Source organism: Oxyura jamaicensis, chromosome 28 (assembly GCF_011077185.1).
Source record: "Oxyura jamaicensis isolate SHBP4307 breed ruddy duck chromosome 28, BPBGC_Ojam_1.0, whole genome shotgun sequence".
NCBI lineage: Eukaryota > Metazoa > Chordata > Aves > Anseriformes > Anatidae > Oxyura > Oxyura jamaicensis.
In genome coordinates this window covers 2,785,981-2,795,179 of record NC_048920.1, presented here as the reverse complement: position 1 = coordinate 2,795,179, position 9,199 = coordinate 2,785,981, and the positions used below count along the sequence as shown (strand labels likewise).

General features: G+C 49.6%; 1 protein-coding gene across 1 annotated transcript in view; it reads left to right on the top strand.

The window, feature by feature from the left end:
- Positions 1–445: 445 nt before the first annotated feature.
- KDM4B (lysine demethylase 4B) overlaps positions 446–9,199 on the top strand; it is a 90,241-nt gene continuing 81,487 nt past the window's right edge. Inside the window, exons 1-2 of the mRNA XM_035348250.1 lie at positions 446–626; positions 1,522–1,525. The gene's annotated coding sequence lies outside the window, so the exon portion shown is untranslated. The remainder of the gene's footprint in view (positions 627–1,521; positions 1,526–9,199) is intronic.

The window sequence follows — 9,199 nt, the reverse complement described above, 5'->3', positions numbered from 1 at the left end:
GCGGAGGGGGGTGTGGGGGGGGGGGGGGGGGGCCCCCCCCCCCCCCCTCGGCGGGCGCCGGCCGCCCCCCCCCCCCCCCCCCCCCCCCCCGGTGCTGTGCGGCTCCTCACGTACGCACCGCCCCCCGCCCCCGCCGGAGCGCAGGGCTCTGATTGCAGCCGACGGACAGCTCGCTCCGCCTATTGGCGCCCGCCGTCCTCCTGCCTGCGCCCAATAGGAGACGAGGGCGGGCCGCCGCCTCCCGAGAGCCGCGTTCTATTGGCGGAAAGCTACTGAGCGACGCGAGCGCTACCGGCCGGCCCTCCTGTTGGTAGGCGGGCCCTCGCCGGGACCGTTTCTCCCAATCAACGGCCGCCATCGCCTTGTTGTTCGCCGTCCCGCCACGCCACGGGCTGCGGCCGCCGCCTCTCAGCGACCTCGCGTCCAACCTGAACGAAGGCGGCGCCGGCCTCGGCGAATCCGCGGGCCGAGGAGGCGGGCGGCAGGTGCTGGCCGCGGGGCCCTGCGCTGTGCTACCGCCCCCCTTCCGCTCTGCCCCCGGCCCGGCCGCTGGGGCGCTGCGCGCACGGGGCTGCCGCCGCCGAGGGGGGACCGCTCGCGGCTCAGGTACGGGGGCGGCCGCCGCTGCCTCGTCCCGCTCCGTCCGGGCCCCGCCGCCGCCGTCTCCTCCTCCTTCTCCTCATCCTCCTCCTCCGTCCGCGGCTCCACCCCCGCGGCGCTCGGAGCCCCCCGCGCTGCCCCCCTCGGGGCTCCGGCCCGCGGCCTTCCCCTCACGGCGGCCCGCGGGGCCTGCCCCGGGCCGGGCCCCGGCGCTGCCTCTCGCTTCCGGACAGCGGCCTCCGCCTCCTCAGCCAGCCCTCGGCGCCCCGGCCCCGTTTCTCCCGGCCCCGCCGCCTGCTTTGTCTCGGGGCTCGGCGGAGGGGCCCTCCCGCCGCCATCTCGGGGCCGGGGGGCGCTGCCCGGGGCCCTGCGGCCGCCGTGGGCTCTGCGCGGAGCGGCTCCGCTCCCCGAGGGGGCCCCGCAGCAGCGTACAAAAGGCCCGGCTGGAAGGAAAACCTGGCGGCTAGGATGCGCTGCCGGGCTTTATTTTCATTTCTTCCTTCCAGAGCTTGTCAAAGTCTAGTGTCAAAACCAGCCTTTCTCCCCTCTTGGTTATTTATTTATTTAAAATAAGCCTGACGTTAATAGCAGCACTCGTAGTTATGCCTGGACGTCCTTCCCCTGCCCAGCAGTTGGGGCACAAACGCTGCGGCGTGAAGAAGTGAGGTGCCCAGTCCCCAGGGGGTACGGTCTGCAGAAATTGTGTGGCCGCTCGTGCTTTGCCGACTTCCCCTGGCCGTTAGCTGCTCGGTTGCTTTATTCCTTGTTATTTTTATTCTACTTTATAAGAAAGAGCTGTAAGATGTGTGAGGTTCTGTTCTTTTGTCGTGTGTGTAGTGGAAGGGGAAAGCCTTCATCTTAAGGCTGTGCTTGAGCTTTAACGCTGGCTTTGGTTCTTGTTCCCCACAAGGGTACGTACAGCTGCGTGGGGTCTACATACGTTGCAGAAAGACCGTTTTGGACTCATTTGCAGGGGCTAAACTTACAAATTAGGCCTAGTTTATTAACTTCTGTGCTTTTTTATGAAAGCTGCTGCAGAGAGCGGGTGCTGCTCAGGGCAGAAACTCAGCAATGCAGAAACAGGCCTGGAGCATTGGGGTTTGGTATGGGACCAGGTTGTCTTTGTGGGCGGTAGCGTAAGTTCCTGGTGGTGTTGTATCAAGTTTGACCTTTCCAAAGTTGTTTCTTTTAACCGAAAGGAATTGATTCTCATGAACTCTTCTCATTGGAAGCCCAATAGCGTTTTTTCCCTTTTCGCACCCAATAAGTCACTTCTTTCTTGTTGATGCTTCTGGTTTTGAGGTCCGTGCGTTTTTCCTAGTGTTTTTCTTTCTACTGTTCTGTTAAAACTCGTGTAATCACCGTAAGTCTTAAGTCTGGAATTTAAAACTTACAGTTACATTCCGGCAATTACAGAAAATAACCGTTGGAGTACGTAGGGGTAATTGCTTTTTGACAGTAAGCTCCCAGCTCTCAGGTTCCCCTGTAATAAATGGAAAAAATCGAGAGAGGCAGACTGAGTCCTCCAGTGCCCAAAGGAATCTTCCTCGTTAGCGGTAGGAGTTACTCCTATGCAAAGCGTAGGGAGCTGGATGCACCTGGCTTTGTTACGGAGCTGCTGCTCCTGCATGAGACGCTCACCAAAACTTCCTCTGACAGGGAAATGCTGCCCAGCACTCAGTACCGTGTGATCCTTTCACCTCCTTTTCTCCCTTAAAGGAGGTAATTCACTCCCGACCCAGGGCGAGCAGCGTATATACGGCTTCACATGGAAGAAGTTAGTTATATCAGGAGATCAGAGCGCAGGGGCAGAAGAACAAAGTGCTCACGCGGGTCTGCCAACTTTGACGTGAGGGTGATTGTGGTCTTTTATATTTAAGATCTCCCGTGCATAAGAAGTTTCATTTGCTTTTGATGAGGAGTTGATAGCAAAACTTTGAGGGCGAATCCCACTCGTTTCCTGCAGATAACGCTGGTTATTGGGCTCAGGCAAATGCAGTGCTCAAAGCTGCTCAGAGGCTTATTGAACGTGACTATTGTTGGCACAAATGGCAGCGAGAACTACTTCTAGTGATGGCAATCAGCCCCAGTCCTTTAACAGATAAAGAAGAGGGATTTATTTTACAGATCTGCAGATGCTGGGCGTGTAAAGTCCTCAAATGCTTGGGCAACTTCTGAAAACCTGGAGCTGTTTTTGTATAACAGGACTCAAGAAATTTTACATGTGTTGGGAAAACCAGTTTGTCCAGCCCTGCTGGCTAAGTATGTTGGTTCTGTATTTCTTTGTACGCGTACCAAGTTAAGCGTTTTTGGGGTTTTGGGGATGTCCAGCTGTGACGCAAGCAGCGTGTCGTCATTCAGCTAGCTGCAATTACCCTTCAGAGCTTCCATCGTACTCCAGTGGAAGCTCATACCTCAGAAATAATCGCACTGCCTTGCTGCAGGCTGAGACACCCACGCATCGGCTAACGCGTTGTGCGAATCTCTTTGCAGTTAGAAGAATTAAAAACTTTATTATCTTTTAATTAATTCTTGGCAATGCAGAAAAACTGCACGCTGGTGATTTTTTTTTTACCCTTCCTGACTCACTTTTGAACGTTTTGTCTTGTGCCGGATCTGCGGTGCCTGTTACTGTCTGTCCATTCATTGTCTGCCTGCGCTATACGCAGCGGAGCTTGCGATATCGCATCTGTTAATTTCAAAGATGGATGACGGCTAAACGTGTCACTGCAAGGGGGGGATTTGCTTAGTATGTGTGGATGCTACCAGGCTTCTCTGTGGCCGTTCGAGGCACTCCTTGAAATAATTTTGTCGTCTGTTGAAGAATCCAAAGATGGTTCGTCCCTTTGATGCACCAGCAAACTGAAATCCTTGAGTACTGCAAAATACTGGCAGCAACCTTGTACTTGGTGGTATCGATGTCACGTTACCATCTCTATAAAATTGTCGTGGGATGAGAGGTGTTTTTTTTTCCCTTTCCAGTAGTTGTCAGTAAACTGGTCATTGCTTAGCCAGATTTTTCTTCCTTTTAGCCCAAGGATGTCCCATCTTGTCCCAACTTGCAGATAGTCACTTACACCATGGCTTAATTGTTAGGTGCTCAATGTTATTTATGCTTTCGTAGAGGAAATGGTTTTCTTTTATACATAAGAAGCTCCTCGGGTATGTTCGTACTGGATGGCTGCTAACACGGGGGAACACATTTGTGTCCTGTTGCGCTGGTTTAGCGCCGTGTAAGATCCTTCGTCTTCCTGTGCCTCAGATGTGGCAGAAATGGCTTGCAGCTGGATTCTTTTTTCTTTCTCCTTGCTTTTCAAAAGGTTTGTGAACAAGTCACGCTCCCCAGTTTCTGGAAACGTATAGGTTTGTTTATTTCCTAAAGTTATTTGACAAAAATGCTGTATTTGGCGTGAGAATACGCTGTTGGAAGTTGGTGGTGTGTTAAGATTTTTTCTTGGTGAGTTGCGTTTCTCCTTTAGAGTTTCCGATATGTATTCAGAGTAGGGTAGAAGATTTTGGTGGAGCTTTGTGGTTTTCTGTTGTTGTAGATAAGTTTATACAAAGTTTGCCGCTTCAGTTCTGTGTTGGCAAAGCAAGCAGTGCCTCTTGGGCTGTGCTGTGTGTGTGTTAAGATTTGGGGCTGGAGCTTTCAGAGGGAAGCACTGGGAGACATTAAAATTACCTTGAAGCTCGTGTGAAATTGCCTTGGTTTTCTACCAGGTTTTGCTTTAATTTAGGTCCTAAATTTTCACTCCTTTGAGTCACGGTTTTGGTTAAAAATTATGAGATGGATGTGACATAAATGCATACCTGAAGACTGTTTCTTGTTTCCCCTTCTCGCTGTGAAGATGACGATTCCAAGTTACTTACAGGTGCAGCTGAGGACAGGATTTCTTGCTAAAGAGCAATCCGGAGGTGCACGAGGTACGAGATGCTTCCTGGTCCTGCTCTTCCCCCTGCTGGCTTTTGCTCCTGCTCAGCCTCTTCCCGAGCAAATGATTTTCTGGTGGTGCAGCTGCTCTTAAGCCTGGAATCTGGGTCAGTGTGTCACGCCCACCCCGTGCAGGACCTGTAAGCACCTTGTGCAAAAAAAAAAAAAAAGGCAACCAAGATTTTGACTTCATATTGGCGAAATATTCAAAAGCATTTAGAGCATGCAATGATCTAACCAGCTAATCTGTGGAAATTCTGTCTCAGAAATATCTGGAGCAACCTAGAGAAGAAATTGAGCAAGTTGCTGAGAACGTTGCTGCGGGCTTGGAGTTCTGGCAGGTTTGTGGCCAGAAGGCTGTGGGGAATTAGTCCTCATTAAGGTATTAGGCTGGTACAGGAGCTCCCCTGCTTACGAGGTGATGCAGCAGTCAAGTCTTCTGGTACGAAGGTTTCTGGTAGCAGTCTGCGGGTTACTTCACAATATTTCAAGGTCTGCAGCGCTGCTGCCTTGGATCCGAGTGTTGTGGGTTGAGACTGTGAATCCTTGTTCCAAGTGAACAGGAATATACGGAGAACAGGCGCTTGTTATCCTCGATTGCTCCCGCTCTGGAAGAAGGCGCTGCTTTCAGTGGGCTGCTGGTTTGATGTGGTGAGCCTTGCGTTGCTCTGACGTTCTCACAAAGTTAACCTGAAGTAACACTGAGTGACAGCGGAGCTGCTGGGGCCGGCGTTGACGTATGCCCGTGTAAGTGGTGCCGGGCAGGCAGCAGCTCTTAAACGTGGGTATCCCAGAGGGCTGCTGAGCAAAATGCGCCCCTGCCTATTGGGGTCTTATTCTTGGAGGAGAAATAATTCAGCCCATTTTAACTCAAAGGCATTCCTCCGGCGTTCTAGTAATTGCAATGAGGCTGAATCTCAAAAGGACCAATCCGGCTGATTTTATGTACTTAATAGCCTTGCACTAAAGATAATAAAGGTAGTAAAGGGCTGTAAAGATAACTACTGGCCCGGCATATAACTGGGATTTGTAAGATGCTTGGTTCTAGGTTCTGTCTCAGTGATGGCATGCTAAGCCTCTCGGGTTTTGTCTGTCTTTTTAGTGCCTATTTTTTATAACACTCGTTCATTTTTAGTTTATCTTGCCCATTCAGTGCGGCAGTGAATGTGAGGAGGAGAGGCAGTCGTGTAACGATTCTGAATTCAGTCAGAAATAAGCATCACAGGAGGCTGTTGACTGCATTGACTCAGGCAGTAATTGTTTTAATCTCTAACAAATTTATTGCTCTTAACTCTAAACACGTTTTCTGCTTTCAAATGCCGTTTGTGACTTCAAACAATTCTGCTGCAGTTTGAAGAGATGTATGAGCAACTGTACGCTTACAGCTAGAAGATGTTTTAAGGGAAAACTTTATTTTACTCTAATGAGCTACATATGCTGCTCGATTTCAAGCAGAGGAGAATTGGGAGGTCTGGGGAAGGCTTGCGGGGTGTCACAGGGGATGTTCCAATTTGTCACAATCCGAGAATTCCGCGCTCGGCCGATGGGCGCTTGCTGTGCCTGCGTGGAAATGCCGCCTGTGTACCTCATCTCTCTGTGACTTTGCTTAAACCCTTTGCAGGATGGACAAAGCTCAGAGCACTTCGAGGGCAAAAAGGTAACGAGCTGACCATAGGGACCACTTTGTGGAAAAGGCCTTGGGTTAAAATTCGTGCTGTAGTCTTCCAGGAGATCGGCCCTTTCAAAGTGGGCTGAGCAGCAGCAGCAGGAGCTGCAAACTTGCGAATCCACGCGAAATGCTGAAATCTGATTCTCGGCAGCTAAGGGGGAAGCAGTGAACAGTGCTGCAGATGCTTGTTGTAACCCTTCCGAACGCTCAGGGTACATAATCGCCTCTTTATGTACAGCGGGGATGGTTTGCAACTCTTTATCTCTTGTTCTGCTAAGAAATTTCCATAGTCCCGATCCACGAGAAGCTGGCTGTAAATTTGAGCGCAGTTGACGTGCTGAGAAAGGAAGTCGATAGAAACAGAAGAATCTGCCCTCTGAGTTCCAGCCTAATTCATCAAAAAAAAAAAAGTCATTTCAAATAAACACATGAGGTTTCCATTAGTGTTTGCACTCAGTACTCAACAGTCGAATAATGAGTTAAAAGTAAACTTAAAGAATCATTTGTGAATAGGTTTCCCACCTTGTGTGTGTGAAATGCCTCAAATAGTGATCCAAAACAAGAAGTTGATGCAGGCACACTTAAAATCTTTTTTTTTTTTTTTTTAAATGCAATTTTAACAGTATTTTCAGTTGAAGATCAGACTATTTTTTTCCCCTCAAACTGAACTTATTTTCATTTTACGTTTACCAGGGATGCGAGGTAGGCTGGGCAGGATTCAGGGCAGAGGCTTTCCCCTGCTTTGAAGAGAAGAGGCTGCTCACGGCCCGCACTTGCACACAGCTCTGGTGCCTCCACGAGTGCCTAGCAGAGCACCGAGGGAAGTAAAAAAACCTGCAAGGCTGTGAATCCCCATTGCTCCTGGTGCTGGGCGATGGCTCTGTGAGACAGGTTGGTTTTGCTGAGCACCCTGTGCTTTACTGCAGGCAAGGGAGGCTGCTCTGCCTCCGCCCACGCTTCGTTTGCTGTTGCACTCCTCCTAATCAGCAGCTGCTTGCCTCGTCTGAGAAGGGGCATGAAACCACCCCGATGGGCAGTTTAACTGAGGGTAGCGAGGTATACGCACGAGTTTTAAGTCCCTTTTACAGGTTTTCCCTTTTCCGAGCACTGACAGAAGTAGTTGTTTTAACATTTCTCCTACTTGTGGGGAAAGCAGTTATTTCGCAGCGAAGTGGTCTCCCTCGAGAGCCTTGCCCTGGGCGCAGGCGTTAGCATGGACAGGGCAGCGTGAGGTGAGGATGGATTTCCAGCCTGCTGAACACTCGGCAGCAGTTTCCAGAGGGTGCACAGTAGCACGTTCTCAGCAGCTTGCTTTGCAGTGACAAGGAAGTAAGGCCTGTCGTGGTTGCTGGTGGTAAATACGTAAAGGCACTGGGGAGTTCTCAGTATGCTGTCCAGCCTACCTTATGCTGAGAAATCTGGAGTGAGCCAGACCTGTCTTTTTGTTGTCAGTATGCTGGAAGGGCAGGGGAGGCTTAATAAGTGTATTCGGATCAATGGATACGAGTTTCCAAGGGAAATTGTCAGATAAGGAAACCAGAAGGTTTAACAATTTGGGTGTTGAAACGAGGTTAGAGAATTTGTTACCACTGATATTCAGTTTCCTGTTGTTTTGCAGTGCTGCCAAGCTTCGACTGTTCTGATAGATCCAGAGGGCTATAATAATCCATTAGATCTTTTTTTTTTTTTCCCTTTTCAGTATTGGAGATTTGTATTTCCCTGCCTTGCTGTGGATTATGTTGTCCTTAAATGGTCTCCTGCAAGGGTGTTATAATTCACTGTCCTTGCATAGTGTAATGAACTGTAGAACTTAATTTTCTTAACTGCTAACAGCAGCTTTACTGGTATTACAAGTGCAGTGATGTTTGTTGCATTGATTAGATTAAGAGTTAGTATGTTCAGTGTTCTGTAATAAAAGGGCAATCCGGCTGAAGAGCACCAGTAACCCTCGATCCGTGTTAAGACACGTACGAACTCCAGTTTGTGCGGGTGATAAACTCATCTGTCTGGGGAAGAGAGGAGAACTCGCTACAAGCGTGCCTTCCAGAAAAGTTTTATCTACTGACTCTTTTCCTATAACTGTTTCGGATGTTTGAAATGCTTTTTCTGTCTCGTGGCAAGGCTGTGGTTTGATGAGATGGTGGCTTTGCACTGTTGCCATAGGAGTCCTGTGCTGGTGATTACAGCCGTGGTTTAGAGCACAGCCATGTAACCGGCGTCAGCTCCCTGATGGCTTCGCTCTGTGGCACCACAGTAATCCTGTTTGGCACAGGAGAGGAGCAAATGGCCATGGACGGGAGCTCAGTAGCTATCCAAGTTGGTACTGCTGTGAAATTTCCTCTTGCTTCAAACCAAGGCCAGACGCTTTGTTTATTCTGCGAAATTTGGATGGCTGTAGTCTGTTTCCTACAGAGGGGTGTGATGCTGCTGCCAGAGCACGTGCCCACCACGAGTACAAGTGGGTCAGTGTGCATGTTTTCTGCTCTCTGCTGGTACCAGGCTGCAGAGAGCTCTTGGGAGGATATTTCATATATTCAAAAGTTTCCTTTTCAGCCTCTTCTAACACAACCCAAGTAAAATCTTGTGGAGTTGCTGTGGATGCTATGAATTTTCTTCCAACAAACTTATTTTTGCTACCCGTCGTTGCCATGTGGTAATTTTCCCTACCAGATTTGAATCCATGCTTTCTGCTTTTGCCCTTCAAGCATGTATTCCAAAGGGTGGTCTTCTTCACCTTAGTGAATTTTGGTTGTTGGGCTTCACTGCCTTTGACAAAGAGCCAGTAAGAGGCTTGGTGGGGTTGATGATGTAAAATTGCACCTTTGGAAAGTCACTCCAAAGTATTTTTGTCAATTGTATGCAGTAATGTGCATGGCAGCAGGGCATAGCCTGGGCAGAAGTTTTACCTTTAAACAGAAACCCCATGCCTTCTTAAAGGGTTCTGAAGAGTATGGTTTGCTTTACAAGATTAAAGATGGTCTTTTGGTGCTGCTGTATAA